The sequence below is a fragment of the Accipiter gentilis genome, chromosome 3, assembly GCF_929443795.1.
Source record: "Accipiter gentilis chromosome 3, bAccGen1.1, whole genome shotgun sequence".
Classification (NCBI taxonomy): domain Eukaryota; kingdom Metazoa; phylum Chordata; class Aves; order Accipitriformes; family Accipitridae; genus Astur; species Astur gentilis.
The window spans coordinates 79,078-97,248 of NC_064882.1; the positions used below are offsets into that span (position 1 = coordinate 79,078).

Here is an 18,171-nt window from a genome sequence, read left to right on the forward strand (position 1 = left end):
CACAGGGCTGACGTCGCCCTGCCCTCTCGCCACTCGCAGCCCGGGCACTCCTCTTCATCGCCTCCCTTCCAAAAAGCACCCGAGCAGCTGGAGCGTTTACAGCAGTCAAGTGCAAGGAACAGACAATTCGGGCGGCCGCTTCTGTCCCTTCCCCCCCACCCCGTTATCTAGAGAGGAGAAGCAGCACAGGGAACCTGCAAATGGGGGGGGGGGGGGGGGGGGGGGAAGGGGGGTGTCCCCTGGAGCAAGCCCCAGGGACTGCTCTATCCCTCTGCATGGGGCATCAGGGTTGCGGGAGCGACAGCAGCCAGGCAGCAGACGCTGGCGAGAGATTTACAATAAAAAATAACGCCTGGTTCAGGTGACAGCCTGAAGGCAGGCCACAAGAGACCCAAAGCTGCTTCGTGCCGGAGGGGCGGCTCTGTTCGGCAGGAAAGGCCGCGGCCCAGCGCACCAGATGCGAGCGGCCCACCTGCAAGCTAGCGATACCCCGGCGACCCTGGGGCTCCGTCGGGGTGGGCACCTCTGTGCTATCAGAACGCTGCTCTCCTAATCCTGCACGCACGCAAGGCTCCTTGCGGGGGGCTTGTCTCTTATCGAAAAGACGCTGCACGGTGTTACGTACCACCCTGCCCTCCGGCGTTCAAAGTAATCAGATGTTGAGGCAGGGAAAGCAGAGAGGCCTGTCGGGATATTAGATGTCCTCAGCAGAGGACCACAGAGCCCTCGAGGTTCCATCTTTGCTCCCTACAGGAGCGTGGCTCCGCACTCCTTGCCGCTCCTGCCAGCAAGCGTCACAGTTGCCCTTTGCCGCCTGCAACACGGCCCCAGTACTGCCGCTTACAGAGCGAGAGGCGCTCGCTATAAAGCGGCGATGAAGAACAAGGACGGCCCGTCGAGATGGCAGGAGGAACACAGAGAGCCTCCAGCATTAGCCAGGCAGGGTTTGCAACTCACCTCGTGTCCTGGTTTAACGCCAGCCGGCAACGAAGGCCCACGCGACCGCTCACTCGCTCCCCCGCCCCCAGCGGGACGGGGAGACAAGCGGAAGGGCAAAAGTGAGAAAACTCGTGGCTTGAAACGAAAACAGTTTAATCATCCTGAAAAAGAAACAACAACAACTTGTAAGGAAAAGAAGAAGAACAAACGACAGAGAACAGGGTGCAGGCAGCACACCAGGGGTCTGGAGCCTGATGGATGATGGGGGGGTGGTGGTGTGGAATATGGAGGAGGGAAAGGAGGGAGGCAGGGCAGGAGATAGGAGGGCAGGGGGCGCAGGGGGAAACAACTCGCATGGGTTAAAAACTCGTGTGGGTGAAGGGAGTGGGCTGGAGCAGGAGATGGGGGTGTGCATGGGGGAGACACGGACATAGTGGGGAGGGTAGGTGAGGGTACAAAGGTGCATGGGGGGGTACTAAAACCAGATGTGCTGCTTCACAGAAATGAGGTCCCACCTGAATTCAGGAGTAGGGTTTCTTCTGCGCTTAAACATTAATCAGGCATTTAAAAGCTTCAGTAGACTTGCAAACTGAAACCTCTGACAATTTACGTAGTCTTCTAATTTCTGATATCCAGGATATGTGAAAATAAAACTCTTAATTCAACAGTTTTCACCGAGAATGATGTGTGTTAATCTAAATCACACAAAGTGAATAATATCATGTTAGCCATGTAGCCTTTATTAAGAGGTTGAAATTACCTTCTCGGGATCTTTTAAGCTTCTAAGCGCAAAATAATTAGTGTAGCTCACAGATGTGGAAGAGAAATCTTTTGGTATCATAACCAAAGTAGTCTTCTCCTCTATGAATGGCAACACAATCTGTAATACTGCATCGACACCTCAAAACCCATTCTGTCTCTCCCCTTTTGTCATCCAATGTTGTCTTTTAGATATTTCAAGAAATTCTTTCATGGTCTATCCCATAAAATGAGAAGTAGATTATTACGGAAGAGCTCCACAGATAAAAAGTTAATGCATTAGACTAGCTGTGATATAAAAATTACTGGAGATATATTTACGTGTGATGTTCTGATGAATTATCTAGTTGTTTACAATTGCTAGGACTTCTCTCAGCGGTAAATCACTGGCAATGTGCACGAACACAAGAAACTCTTCACGGGGCACATTCATCCTTTATGCAGTTAAATGAAGTTTTTAAATCACAAAAAGATTTGGCTGTTACACAGTCGGTGTAAATTACGTGATAGTAACCCAAACCACAAGACCATGTCTCTCCTACTTTGCTCTGTTGCAGAAGAATCTCAGCTTGCAAAGCACATCAGTTTTCTGTAACACAGATAACCAGGGTTCACACAGTCAGACTTTTCAGTCAGAAGGCCACAGAAATAATCATAAAGAGACCAAGTTATCTTTTCCTTAAACATCCTGTTTACAGGCAGCTATGGTCCCTCCAAGTGCTATGAAAGTTACTTTCTCTAAAACTATCTTCCATTTAGTTTTCCTTTTTTTTTCTTCTTTTTTTTCTTTTCTTCCACTGAAAACTATCTTATAGCTTAATCCTTATAGGATTTTTTTCAAGTTTTGGTTTTTTCTAACGAGTATCAACACATGAACACTCTAAATAGTTTCAGGAAGGTCAGTATTTGCTACAGTTGCACTTGATCCAACATCCCACTTTTTTTTCCACCAAGCAAAGGAGTTCAACCAAGTTTCTTTCAAGAGCCATACAGGAGAAAGTACAGATTCTGCTCTGTCTGCTAACAAGCAGGCGAAGGAGCTGCTACCGATTTGAAAACTATACAGGCTCTGCTGTGCCCATTTTCAACTGGGGAAGAAAAATTGCCCTTCCTGTTTCAACATTTAGGTCCACTTTTTCTCATTTGCAAAGCAGATCCGCTGCCTTGGGAGACTAACCAGAATTACCTGGAACAAACATTCTTTTTGCCTAGGATCTGTTTGTTAGTTGAGAAAACAATCACTATGTCTCTGTGATAATATGACACGATTTCATCAAGACATTTCTGTCTCAAGGGGCCCAGCTGTATTTTATTTTCTAGTAACACAGCATCTATCCAATTCCGGTCTCTGACTTAAGAGATGAGCAACATGCAATTTCTTCAATGTCTACTTATCACGTGAGGAAGTCAACAAACCTCTTTTCACAGTTACAAGCACTTTTCAAAGACCTGACAGTTCCCTCCTGTCATCAACTGACCCTGAACAAGTTGCAAAAAGGATCAATAAATGTGAGAAAGACATTTGGTATGAGGGAGCCCAGACAAACCGGTGCAGCAGCTTTCTTCCCTATTGATTGGAAGAGAATGCTGTTTGGCTGCTGCTTCTACGGATAATCCACAGATTATTTGCTATTCTTCTTAGCCAAAGGGCTAAGGCAGTGCCATCAGCAACTTCATAACATACCCTGAAACAAGAAGCAGATATTACAGCTCCAAGTCTGAGGAAACAGCATCAATGATTAAGACAGCTGTAAAATGGAAGGCCTGGTAAGTGGCAGTGGTATAAGGCACTAGCAATTTATCAGGGCTCTCTTTCAAATGCTGGCATTTTCTGTGACTTGGATTTTGCCTATTATTAGGAGATCATTACATCACCTATCACACAAGTGTAGCTTTGTTATCTTTGAAAGAAAAGCTGCTAGACAATATACAACACCAAGTTAGACAAGCGAGGGCAGTACACAGGGATTTCACAGGCACTCTGGAATCGGGCACCCGACTTGAATTCCCGGCTTTGAAAACCTCTCTCCAAATGACTTACCATCCTTTCACTAAGATCCAGCAGCAGTTCCCTCCTGTGCCTCATGCTCTTCTTTAGCCAGCCAAAGCCCACGGAGCTGCACTGAAAGCTTGAAGGCCAGTGTGCCAGCTTCGTGTCCTATTTCTGTCACCTAGTTCTTATGTACCGTTTCTTGCTAATCAAAAGGCCCAGTGATTCCTCGTCACACATCACACTGGAGTTAGTACATCCAAGCATTATTTCTGCAGCACTACATTTGCACGGATTAGCTGCTGAACCCTCCAGATGATGTACTGCTTTTCAAGAAGGGTGTAGTATAACTGGCGAGGGTCTACAGTAAGTCCAAGAGGGTGCTCAACGATGTACAGGAGTCTGACTTCAAAGCATAAATTGAAAGACAGCCGCTTAACCTGGAAAGGGCAATACTGAAGAGAAATAACAATGTTTAAACTCTAAAAGGTAGCTATAAGGAAGAACTTTTGGGTACATCCACTGCACACAGTTACACGGAATCATGGGGCTTAAATTACAACCTGAAAAACTTAGGGTTTGTGGCAATCTTTGCAACAGTAGTAATAATTACAGGAAATGTTTAAGAATAAATTAGGCAAGCGTTTGTCAAGAATGGTACAGAAAGTTGATCATTCACCTGTAGAATGAGAGCAACGCTAGACTATCTTCAAAGGTTCTTCTTTCCCAACTGCTGTCCCTCTCTGTATTTCTACCCTCATCCAACACAAGCATCATCCCCAGCTGTGCACTTACAATTATATCTGCATATGCACATGTCTAGAGATGCACATTTATTTCTTCGTTACACAGGTGAAGGAGAGTACTCATAGGTAAGCCAATTTACATAAACAGCTTTTGAAAGTTAAACACCTCAGCTTCTTGCAAAACGTCAGCCCAACAGAACACCGGGAGCGGTATGTAAATCCTTATGCCAAAACTGCGTTCTCTTAAATCTTATGAAAACCATCTCTAATATAAAGCCTGACTTTTGTCTATTTTCTGACACTCCCCTTCTCCGTCATCAGGTACTTATTAGATAGTAAAACAACTGACGGGGCAAACACCATAACTAGCACAATAGCTGACTTCCGTAGCAGTTGCATATCATGTCTGAAGAAATGTGAGTTTAGTAGGTGTATAGGTAGATACACATTCAGAAATGCACAAGAACTGAAAGGAGTAATCTGTAACCGGTAGACTAAGAACACTGCAATAGCATGCAATGTAAATCAACATGCACCTATAGGGAAGGGAAGTACAGAAACATTCTTCTGGATTAAAAAAAAAAAAAAAATACGCAGCAATGGTAGGAAAAGGTACTTGGAACGTGCCACTTTCAGTCCACTGAAACAATGTCTGCAACAGCAGTAAGAACACTGGCAAACTACCTTCTCTGTTCCACAGGGCCTTGAAACCCATACGCATTGTCTGTTGCCAGTTGCTGTTAGGAAACAAAGGCACTGTGATCAGTAGAAGCGTGTAGAACACCAAAAATGAAACTTTTGAGTATGTCACATGCAAGATCCTCATTCTCCGTACAGTCTACAAGGTTACACAATTGTAAAATACTTTGTAAGAACGAGAATCCTGACGTTTGCCTTGGATTAAAAAAGTTTTTAAATTCCGTTTTGAGTTTTTTTTCCCCCAAGGGCTTAAAAATAAAAGCATCTTGGTAAAGTGATTTTCACACACTGCACAGACACAAGCAGTGTTTCTCCCACTGCGAGAGGAGTATCAAAATACTCTTATCTAATATGTTACAGACAAGAGTGACCGAGGTCACAGGAGAATCTGTACTTTCCCACTGATTACAAGGAACGGGCCAGCTGCTTTGTGCCTCCTATGCAGCTGGAGCATACAGTTGCCTGGTAACTTGTTCCGAGCTATTGCATCTTAATCACATACACACGTAGGAATACCAAGCTGACCGCTTAGGTTTATCAGCCAAAACAGTTTACAGCAACACAATAGTTTAGAGCAATTCAGGAAGTTTAACACTGAATTTAGGTATGTGCTTATATGGTTGGATGAACAGAGCTTCTATAAATGAAAGGGAAACAACAGAAGTTATTTACATGTGATTTCAGAGCATACAAAAGGTATAGTCTACAAACCAAGTATCAAGTACTAGCAATATTTACCTGTTCAAAGGGCATCATGTAATGTCTCAGACTCAACAAGCATAAACTGACAGACTGTTATGATTTGAAAATTTTAAAAAAGTTCCAATAGTGTGCCCAAAACGGAGGTGTTTCAGCGTTCAGGGTAGACTCGTTGTCTCCAGTAAATACCTATCTTAATTCTAACACAGGATAAAAACTGATTTATAAATTTCCTCTTCTAAACATGAAACCGTTCCAATCACCCTGTTCACTCCTGTTTGAGATATTAAATAGGGCAAATCAGAAGTAACTTGAACCAATCCCTCCCACCCAGCTATAAACCAGGACCATATACAGCCCTTGCAGACTACACAAGACCCTGTCTCATTCCAGCCACATCATTAGCATAAGCTGTGCAAACCCATGCAAATCAACAGGTTTTTCAGGCATAAAAGCAGACTCCAACAGCAGTTAAGCCACTTCTTACAACTGACAATGTCATACTTCCATCCCTGATCATAGCACAAGAACAAAAGAGAATGGGTCTTTATTGTCCTTCATGAACTTGAGGGGCTGCAAGAAACCAGTGAAGTCACAAGCCTGGATTCTGTAACGTCGCTACCAGCATAATTTCCAGATCAAAGATCTGGCCTCCTGTTAAGATCATCAAACATAATTTTGAGTTCGGAGGACAGGTCATCACAACACTATGTTAGGTAGAGTATAAAACCTTATCATCAGATTCTCAGCTAGTTTAAGTCAATGTATTCTGTGTGTTCCGCTGAAGTCAATGAAACTAAACACACTATCACAGGAAAGAGGTATTTCAGCACGCCTCAGACCTGGAAAACTATCTTGAAAAATGCCCATAACTTTTAACACAAATTCTCTGCACTTCCCACGATCTCTCAACAGCGAGCAGTAGTAAGACCCTAACAGTTACTTGCAACCTATTTCTTGCATAGCATTCATTTTTATTTTAATTTTAAAAGGGGCAACTAATACATAAGATTTTTGCAGCTACTCACAAAAATCAATAAGCAAAGACATTTGTTCCAAGATTTAAATTACTTGTACAATTTAAAAAAAACTATCAAAGCTCTGTAAAGTAAAATAGATACATTTACCTACTCATGTAGGAAACTACAGACAAACTTCAGGAAATGACCAAAGGTGCAGAGGATAGGCTAATAGGCTAAGGTAGAAAAATAACAACAACAAAAAAAAACAACCCAGGAGTTCTACAGAAAAATGAGTGAGCAGCCCACAGCACTGGCAGACAACAGATTTTTTTATACCCACTTCCTCCACCCCTTCTTCCTATTCCCTCCCCCCCACCCCTTTTTTTTTTTTAAGGGAAATAATTATTCTATTGTGAAACATATTGTCAGTGATGCAGTTGAAGCCAAAAGTTTACATGAGTTCAGGACAGGATTAACGGAATTCTAAGACATGTGCCAATACAACTGCTATAAAAAGCATCTGCATCACGGTGAAATGCAAACAGCTACTCTGAGAACAACACATTATTATTCACTAAATTTGCCTTTGCCTTTTACCCTGTTGTATAGTTACTAATGTTGAAAAGAGTCACTGCTGTGCAAGAAACTAAAACTTACAGCGCTTCATGCTGGGAGAGAACTGTGGCCCATCAGCTCGTGGCTGTGAAGCCTTACAACTTAACACGTTGCAGCTGCACACCAACAAGTTCTGAGGTGGACTGCTGACTGTATTCAATAGTCACAGCTTAGGTAGGAGGATATGATAAACCTTACTTATTTGCCTTTAACCGATGCTCCAAATATCTTAAAGTCATTCTTAAAGCAGGTTACTGGTTTGATTACCCTTCATACAAAACTCTCCTTCAAATGCAGGTTTCTCTTCAGATTTAAGGCATGAACAGAAATCACACCTGCATCATCACTGAAATCAGTGCCTATTTTTCAATAAACTTTAGCAGCATCAGAATTCGTCCTCAAGTACCATTCATAAAGCAAATGCTTCATTCTTCAATACTTTTTTTAGCAAAGGTTAGTAATGCTGTACCACAGACTCCCACGCCCAGTCACACATGTTCTTCCCGAGACTGTTACGCAGCTTCGTATTTTAAAAATCACCATCCTCACTGTGTACCTGATACCGGTTCTCCCCTTTTTAAAGTCTGTTGTTAAGGAAAAGCTGCAAGTCCTACAAAACCAGGCAGACTTGCTTGTTCTTGCCAAAGAGAAAAAGGTTAAGCATTATTAAAAAATAAGACTATTGCCTACCTCTAAGTATCCATAAAGCTATCAACATGAACTGTATGGTGGCTTGTTAGCATCGATACTTGTACACGGGCATGCAAAATGTCCTTCAGTTAAATTCCAAACTCTATGAATTAATTGGTGGGCAATTCCCCAAGGATAAAACATCTATCAAAAGCCAACAGTAAGCCAGAAATCTCTTTCCGTTTCATAGGGTAAAAAAAAAAAATAAATACAGTGAATCCTGAAAAAAGAAATAGATATTAGACAGGGAACGCCTATATAGTTATAGGGCAAGTAATAAAACATTTAGTGTTTTGATTTTTTTTTTTATTTATTTCTGTCATCACAATAGTTAGACAAACATGGAAACAGTTGCAACAGCGATACTTGGGTCACTTTAAAATCTTGGTAACACTGAAATACAGGGCAGCAAAAACTAATGACGTGGGGAGGGGACTTTAGGTCTTATTATTTTCATACACATTCACACACACACACACTCCACAACTCCAAAGAGCTATCTTAACTATGTCTGCCAGTAAACGGAAATAGTAGGCAGAAAGGAACCATATCTATACTAAGACAGTTAGCTGTGTCGTAAAACTGAAGATCACTGCAACCAGTGCCATCTTAAAGAAGAAAAAAACCCACCAACCACAACAACCAAGAAACCTGAAAGGAACCATCACTGTGCATGTCATAAGCATGAAGTTATTTTAACCTGGTGACTACTCTGCCCTATACTTTAAGCATCATTAAGTTTTTATGTATTTTTAAAGTCTAAGGTTATTATTTTAAATGGCCTACTTGTAGTGGCAGCCCAAGTAGCATTCTGGAGAACACCACAGTGCCCACAACTTCTACAGGTCAGTGCAGTCTGATCAAGCACTACATTTCTAGGGGAGGAAAACAAAAAACCACTACCGCTCATTTATTCAATTGAAAAGCTTATTACCTGCACCTTCCAAAGCAACAGGCTACAGGAACACTGAATGCAAAGTAAACCAGACCCATCTGGAATACTCTGACTCAGTCTCAGCTCCAAGTTACACATCCTTCATTTCGTATTTTAAGGGATTAACAGCATTTGGATGCACAGAAACTGTCTTTACAGTGATGTCTGCAGACCTCCGAGTCAAGAGTTAAAAATGTCTTCCTAAATTATAACAGTATTAGCACTTCCTCTGAAAGGAGTGGAAAAAAAAACACAACCAGGGAAGGAGGAAAGTGACACAAAACCAAGGTTTTTTTCCAGAGATAACAAAATCCTGAGAGAACAAGATGCTTGTGCTATCAGAATAAAAATCCCGAAAGAAACAAAAGAGTTTACCTTTCCCTTGGAAGAGTTACCTTTGAGTCAAGATCTGCTCTTTTTCTCTCCCAAGCATGAAATCTCTCTTCAGCTTAAGACTGTCATCTACTGCAGTAGAAATTCAGTGCACACACTGGAACCTGGATAGAAACTTATTTAAAAAAAAACCAAACAATACAATAGTACTACAGTGGCTAGAAATCTTTTACATATTCTGATGAAAAGACTCAACTTATTTCTAGGAAATAAAGTGTTTGGGGCCAAAGCCAACAGATGATGTTCATGTAAGGTAAAAAAAATTTTTTTTTTTTTTTTTTAAATTGATATATTGAAAAAAGCTGGAGAAGGAAGCGGGGACAGAAAGGAAAAACCATTCAGGGAGTCAGTGGTATAGACTGTCACCATGCAATCTCAATATTGTAATTGCAGATCACATAGTCAGAACAAGCCAGTCAAAAGTAGCACACTCCCTGGGAGAGGGGCGGGAGTCTCTCTCCCCTTGTATTTCAAGCCAAGACCCAACTAGCAGAAGGCAGCTTTTCTGTCAGATAAAGCAAGGCAAAAGGATCACATACAGCAACTTCCTTGCAGCCTCTTGCTCCTGAGCACCCTTCTTCACCTCTTTCTTTCTTTCTTTCTTTCTTCTGGTGATGGGAAGGCAAAGCATGTTCTGCTCCTGTGAGCCCATACGGCTTGTCCCTATAGTCACAGCAGGCACCTGGGATTCCTCTCCGAAGACATTTACGCATAGAAAGCAGTTGAGTGGTGTGTTACGGAAGCATAAGCTGCAGTGGACGTGATTTTGAATCAGTTATTGTTTTGCCCATCATGATAAAATAAAACCGGCAATTTCTTACTTTATAGAAATCCTCCTAAAGTAGTAGTTGCCCCCAATAGCTGTCAAGTTTTTGTATCACAGGAGAACAAATGCAGCCAAAAGAACATTTTCTCTAAAAGGACCGCTCCGAACTACACAAGCAGGCAGGCACAGGCAGCTCCCAATTTAATTAAGCATACGTACACAGCACCACTTAGTGGTGCAAGCGGAGTCACCGCTGACAGGAATGAGAAGCTTGAACACCAACCTTCCCGCCCCGGCCCCCTGAACATGAACGATGCCTGGTCTGTCTGTCTTCACTCGCAAAATACCACTACAATGCCTTTACTACAAGAGAGTACATCTGCCAAGCAAAACAAGTCCAAGAGTGCTGAACCTCAAGGCCAGCAGAACCAACGGCTGCCGAGCACCAAACAGATGCATCCACTCTGAAGAGCTTTCAGAATTCTACAGCACTCTACCACACGGTTTCTGGTGACACAGCCTGAAGCAGGGTTTAAACAAATGATCCAGCTTAGTATCTGCCTGTAGTGCAAAGAATAGCAATCTCTTGGCTCACGATTTGGGTTTTATATAGACTTGAGCCATAAACAAATGCAACAGATGTAGAAAAACTGAAGACCGACAGCAACTGGAACGTAACTATTATTTTTCCACTCCATCAACCCGTTGGAAAACTAACTCACTCGTGCACTTACGTAACTGAGCACAAAGAAAACAAAAAGAAAGGCTTTTATTCAGAACAAATTAGTGTGTCTTTACAGGAAAGTAACGGTTTCAACTTACAAAACCAGCATCATCATTAGTGATGCACCTTTCCTGAAGGGGAAATCCTTCTCTTTTAGCAAATGTCAATTCCAAGAGTCTGTAAACAAAAACAAACAAGCAACCCACACCATTACCCCACAAAAGCTCTGTTTAGATTACATACACACACACACACACACATATATATATATATATATATATATAAAAAACCCATGTCTTCACAGATGACAACTGTATCAATTTATACTTCAGGGCCTTCTCCTCCAGGAACCACCTATAAAAGACGACGACAATTTTGTGTTTGTGCCATAGGTCTGAGTTTTACAAACCCATACATGACAGTTCTTGCTTTACAACAATTTAGCAGATGGAGACTTCACCGGTAGACCACAAAAGCGGTTTTTCGATTCAATATTATCTTCCTCTGCCAACAGTGGAAGCCAGTTATTGCCAGAGAAGCACAGGACAGAACCTCCAAAACACAAAGAATGTTTAACAAAACACAGAGGAGTTCCTAGATAACAAACATTTTGGTTTTTATCTTTGGTATTCACCTCAAGGAAATGATTCTGTCTAGAAACACTACAGCTCATTTTTAAAAGGACAAAGAACATCCTTCCTTTCGTGAATAATTTCTCCAATTGCTGATTCCTCCCCAGACTGTCACGGTACTGGGAAGTTGGTTTCCTCTTTCCAACTTCTATCAGTAAGCAGAGCTCAAAAACTGATAAAGAGCCTGAACCCTTCTACAGGCAGCAGGGAGTCATTTTCCAGGGAAGAAAGTAAAGAACTGAACAACAGGAAAAGAAATACAAAAGGAAAAACATGAATAAGGGAAAAAAGAAGAGGATAACCATTGCTTTTACTGATCCATTTTTAATAGTTATCTGAGCACTTCTAAAGAGGAAGAACTTTGCTGCTTTCAGGACCGAAGTAAGAAAAAGTCTAAAGCATAGTCTTCCTGACATGGGAGACGTGTCCGCAAGAGAGGCACACGGTCCGATACAGAAATGTATCTACGTCTCGCTGAAAATTTGCACTCTAAGCATCACCAGCTTCTGCTTCAAGCGCAGTATACCACCAGCTTAACCGGATGGTAGTAATTTTACCCCATACAAGAAGTCAGAACACGCACTATCCTTTAAGGAGGCAGAACAATAACCAAAGCAGAAAAAGGCTTAGAAATTAAGGCAAGATGGCACTTGCTCAGACACACAGTGAGGAGGTGCAAGGTGGGAAAGACAGCAAAATGGAGATTGTTCCTCGTTCACACAGAGCCGATTTCGACTCGAGTTGGTCGTCCTCTCCTCTTCCCACAAAATTAGGAATGCTTTTACGCAGGAAGTCCTGACTTTGTAGCCATCTACGCCGACAAACAAAAAACTATTCTAGGTCTGCTCTTGTGGTATTTAGGAAGTTGCAGAATTCAGCTTAGGGATGCATAATCACAGTATTTAATTACTGTTTCAGTACTGACCTACATACACCAGCAGATAATAAACTAAAAATCACAGTGCTTCTGATTTGGTGTAAGCCAACAGACCTCCACATTTTTTTCAGAGCATGTAAAGGTACAGCTCTCTGGGCATCATGGCAATCATAACTGCCAAACGACTTGACAAGCTTGTAAACATCCAAACTGCTGCAAACACATCTATACATACAATAATGGATAAAATGTAGATGCATTCCACCTACACGCTTATGCAGGCAAACACTCGTGAGTTAAAAGCCACTGTATGAACCAGCTTACGGAGCGCTTAACAAAGCCAGTGATTCCCTTGCACACCTGAAGACCAGAAAAACATTCACCAAAATAAAGTTAGGGACATGCTCTTTTTTTTTCTTTTCTTTTCTTTTCTTTTTTTTTTTTTTTAACTGCAACATGTACTAAGACAGCAAGATCACTTTTCCAGCGTCCTTCATACACACATATGCCCCAGAAGCTACTTGAAATTACCTTGTGTAATGGAATTGTCTGGAAAGCTCAGCTTAAAGTAGCTGAGCTCAGTGACTGATTGATTTACAGGTACAGAAAATAAATGCATGCAGCATTTTAACAATGCTGACTTACCAGTGTTATGTTATTTCCATTTAGCAAAATCTGGTCTAGCTTTGTGATTCTTCTGCCCTCAGACGGAGTCTCACTGAAGCAGCGTTAAAAACAAATAAGTAAGCACACATAACCAGGGACAACAGTTCCAGTTTTGATTACAGAATAAATCTCTACATTAAGATGGCAGTTGTTGGAACTAAGAGATGAATTGGCCACGCTGCAGCCTGATCTTGACAAATTGACCACCTGGATAAAGCAAGCTATCTGGCAACTAAAAAGATCCATTGTACTTTTCTGCTCAGTACACCTAAAGATACAGATTCACCCTCGAAATCTCGGCAATTTCTTGAATACCACCAACACTCAGAACAGGTTTCAAATAGCAACGTGGCAGGACAAAGTAATAAATGCTTATCCTTAAGTCTGCTAACTTTCTAAGCCTTTGCCTAGACCTTAAGGAAATGTAAAAACAAACGAACTACTGCAAAGTTCAACACACAATCCACGCAAAGTTAAGGCTATCAAGTAGGAACCGGATTACAAGTATAAATCACGCAACAGCTACTCTATGACATGGATGTCCTGAACAGATCATCCTCTACATTTTAAGTCCAAGGTACAAACGCTTCAGCTGGCAAGTATTCCAAAAACATAAAACCTCTTTGCTTACAGAGCTTACACAGTATTTTTCCCCAGGAAACCAAATGTTCAAGAGGAACAGGAGGCAGAAACAACACTTGCAATTCTGTAACGTCTTCTAGCACCGTATCTGAAAAACCAGTTTCAAGGAAAATAAGGCCCCGAATTTAAAAATAAAACTATTTCCAGTTATTTCCATGTCACACTGAGCTGTGATTTTACCTGTAAAATAAAAAAAATCAGAACAAGACAACTGATCCATACAAAAAAGGCTCTCCTATCCGGTGAACTCAAACCTCTCAAAAGCAGTAACATCACTGAGCTGGAGCATAAACTGGACAGCCTTAAAGACCTCCATCAAAGGATACGGACAAAGTCATCAAGTCCTAGAAGCGTTCCCACAATTTCTGATCGCTCTTCATCACAACATGAATGCGTGCGTGGACCTACGCATTTGTCCACAAGTTCTGTAGATTGAAAGGCACAAGATATTGCTTTGTAGAACATACATGTTTTCCAGCAAAAACCTTAACGCTGTGGCGGCAAAAAAAGTCATTGCCGCGGGCACTGGTGAAAAGCACAGAAAGAAGGCGAAAAAAAGAGACAGGAAAAAAAACACAGTAAAAAACCCCGCTTCCTCAACTGCTGCCGGTAGGTACCTCCACAAGTTCCTGCGGCCGCAGGAACACGTTCCCTCCACCGAGAACCTCCCTCCACCTCGGTGCCGCCGGGCCGCAGCACATCACCGCGGGTCTGCCGAGCGCCAACGCTCGTCCCCAGCCGGCCTTTGCAAACCTCCTTTGCCCGGAGCCACCCCCCCCCCCCCGCTCGCTGCCCGCGCCGGAGACCGGGACGCCCCAGCGCCTCTCCGCCGCCGCGGGCAGGGGCCGCGCCGCTGACAGGCCCGGCCGCGGCTCCCGAGCGGCGGGAAGCCCCGCGGCCTCAGGCGGACGCCTGACTGACGAGCCCGGAGGGCCGCCGCGCCCGCAGCCCCGGCCCCTCAGCCCCGGCCCGGCGAGGATTTTTCCCTCGCCGGCCAAGAACGCCGGACGCTGCGGCCAGACCCGCGCACTTCACCGCGGCTGCGAAGGCGACGGGGCTTCGCCGCCCGCCACCGCGCCGACGCGGGAGGGTGGCGCGGGGCCGCCCGGCCCGGGCCAGGCCCCTGCCCGCCGGCTCGGCCCGGCCCGGCCTGGGCCAGGCCCCTGCCCGCCGGCTCGGCCCGGCCCAGCCCAGGCCAGGCCCCTGCCCGCCGGCCCCCCTCGCCCCATCCAGCTGCTCGCCCTCCCTCGCTTCCCGCCGCCTCCGCACACAGCCGCAGCCCCGCGCTGCCCGAGGAAACCCTCACCTGACGGCAGCCGCCACCTCCGCACAGCCCCGCACCCCCGGGGTGAGCTGAGCTGATGGGCTGAGCTCCAATCTCCCCAGAAACCTCTGCCCTGACACCAGAGTCTCTTAAAACAGTTTCTGACCTCTTTTGGCACGTCACAGGGTAGTAACCCAAACCACAAGACCACGTCTCTCCTACTTTGCTCTGTTGCAGAAGAATCTCAGCTTGCAAAACACATCAGTTTTCTGTAACACAGATAACCAGGGTTCACACAGTCAGACTTCATTTAGAAGGCCACAGAACGAATCACAAAGAGACCAAGTATCTTTTCCTTAAACATCCTGTTTACAGACAGCTATGTTACCTCCAAGTGCTATGAAAGTTACTTTCTCTAAAACTATCTTCCATTTAGTTTTCCTTTTTTTTTTTTTTTTTTTTCCCCCTGAAACAATCTTATAGCTTAATCCTTATAGGATTTTTTTCAAGTTTTGTTTTTTTCTAACGAGTATCAACACATGAACACTCTAAATAGTTTCAGGAAGGTCAGTATTTGCTACAGTTGCACTTGATCCAACATCCCACTTTTTTTTCCAACAAGCAAATGAGTTCAACCAATTTTCATTCAAGAGCCATACAGGAGAAAGTACAGATTCTGCCCTGTCTGCTAACAAGCAGGCGAAGGAGCTGCTACCAATCTGAAAACTATACAGGCTCTGCTGTGCCCATTTTGAACTGGGGAAGAAAAATAGCCCTTCCTGTTTCAACATTTAGGTCCACTTTTTCTCATTTGCAAAGCAGATCCGCTGCCTTGGGAGACTAACCAGAATTACCTGGAACAAACATTCTTTTTGCCTACGATCTGTTTGTTAGTTGAGAAAACAGTCACTATGTCCCTGTGATAATATATTACACGATTTCATCACTCCATTTCTGTCTCAAGGGGCTCATTCGTATTTTATTTTCTCGTAACACAGTATCTATCTAATTCCTGTCTCTGACTTAAGAGATGAGCAACATGCAATTTCTTCAATGTCTACTTATCATGTGAGGAAGTCAACAAACCTCTTTTCACAGTTACAAGCACTTTTCAAAGACCTGACAGTTCCCTCAGGTCATCAACTGACCCTGAACAAGTTGCAAAAAGGATCAATAAATGTGAAAAAGACCTTTGGTATGAGGGAACCCAGACAAACCGGTGCAGCAGCTTTCTTCCCTATTGATTGGAAGAGAATGCTGTTTGGCTGCTGCTTATAGGGATAATCCACAGATTATTTGCTATTCTTCTTAGCCAAAGGGCTAAGGCAGTGCCATCAGCAACTTCATAACATACCCTGAAACAAGAAGCAGATATTACAGCTCCAAGTCTGAGGAAACAGCATCAATGATTAAGACAGCTGTAAAATGGAAGGCATGGTAAGTGGCAGTGGTATAAGGCACTAGCAATTTATCAGGGCTCTCTTTCAAATGCTGGCATTTTCTGTGACTTGGATTTTGCCTATTGGTATGAGATCATTACATCACCTATCACACAAGTGTAGCTTTGTTATCTTTGAAAGAAAAGCTGCTAGACAATATACAACACCAAGTTAGACAAGGGGCAGTACACAGGGATTTCACAGGCACTCTGGAATCGGGCACCCGACTTGAATTCCCGGCTTTGAAAACCTCTCTCCAAATGACTTGCCATCTTTCACTAAGATCCAGCAGCAGTTCCCTCCTGTGCCTCATGCTCTTCTTTAGTCAGCCAAAGCCCACGGAGCTGCACTGTAAGCTTGAAGACCAGGATGCCAGCTGCGTGTCCTATTTCTGTCACCTAGTTTTTACGTACCGTTTCTTGCTAATCAAAAGGCCCAGTGATTCCTCCTCACACATCACACTGGAGTTAGTACGTCCAAGCATTATTTCTGCAGTGCTACATTTGCACGGATTAGCTGCTGAACCCTCCAGATGATGTACTGCTTTTCAAGAAGGGTGTAGTATAACTGGCGAGGGTCTACAGTAAGTCCAAGAGGGTGCTCAACGATGTACAGGAGTCTGACTTCAAAGCATAAATTGAAAGACAGCCGCTTAACCTGGAAAGGGCAATACTGAAGAGAAATAACAATGTTTAAACTCTAAAAGGTAGCTATAAGGAAGAACTTTTGTGTGCATCCACTGCACACAGTTACACGGAATCATGGGGCTTAAATTACAACCTGAAAAACTTAGGGTTTGTGGCAATCTTTGCAACAGTAGTAATGATTACAGGAAACGTTTAAGAATAAATTGGGCAAGCATTTGTCAAGAACGGTACAGAAAGTTGATCATTCACCTCTAGAATGAGAGCAACACTAGACTATCTTCAAAGGTTCTTCTTTCCCCACTGCTGTCCCTCTCTGTATTTCTACCCTCAAACACAAGCATCAACCCCAGCTGTGCACTTACAATTATATCTGCATATGCACATTTATTTCTTCGTTACACACAGGTGAAGGAGAGTACTCATAGGTAAGCCAATTTACATAAACAGCTTTTGAAAGTTAAACACCTCAGCTTCTTGCAAAACGTCAGCCCAACAGAACACCGGGAGCGGTATGTAAATCCTTATGCCAAAACTGCGTTCTCTTAAATCTTATGAAAACCATCTCTAATATAAAGCCTGACTTTTGTCTATTTTCTGACACTCCCCTTCTCTGTCATCAAGGCACTTATTAGACAGTAAAACAACTGACGGGGTAAACACCATAACTAGCACAATAGCTGACTTCCGTAGCAGTTGCATATCATGTCTGAAGAAATGTGAGTTTAGTAGGTAGATACACATTCAGAAATGCACAAGAACTGAAAGGAGTAATCTGTAACTGGTAGACTAAGAACACTGCAATAGCATGCAATGTAAATCAACATGCACCTATAGGGAAGGGAAGTACAGAAACATTCTTCTGGATTAAAAAAAAAAAAAAAATACGCAGCAATGGTAGGAAAAGGTACTTGGAACGTGCCACTTTCTATCCACTGAAACAATGTCTGCAACAACAGTAAGAACACTGGCAAACTACCTTCTCTGTTCCACAGGGCCTTGAAACCCATACGCATTGTCTGTTGCCAGTTGCCATTAGGAAACAAAGGCACTGCGATCAGTAGAAGCTTGTAGAACACCAAAAATGAAAC

General features: G+C 43.3%; 1 long non-coding RNA gene across 3 annotated transcripts; it reads right to left on the reverse strand.

Annotated features, from left to right (window-relative positions):
* Positions 1-1,954: 1,954 nt before the first annotated feature.
* On the reverse strand, positions 1,955-8,131 carry LOC126036537 (uncharacterized). 3 transcript variants are annotated; one of them, XR_007505178.1, is made up of 3 exons: positions 8,100-8,131; positions 3,740-4,094; positions 1,955-2,287 (listed from the first exon to the last, which is right to left on the reverse strand). It is a non-coding gene; the product is annotated as an uncharacterized LOC126036537 (long non-coding RNA). The 3 variants fall into 3 exon arrangements; XR_007505180.1 differs by lacking the exon at positions 8,100-8,131 and adding an exon at positions 7,452-7,498; XR_007505179.1 differs by lacking the exon at positions 8,100-8,131 and adding an exon at positions 6,964-7,025.
* Positions 8,132-18,171: the final 10,040 nt, after the last annotated feature.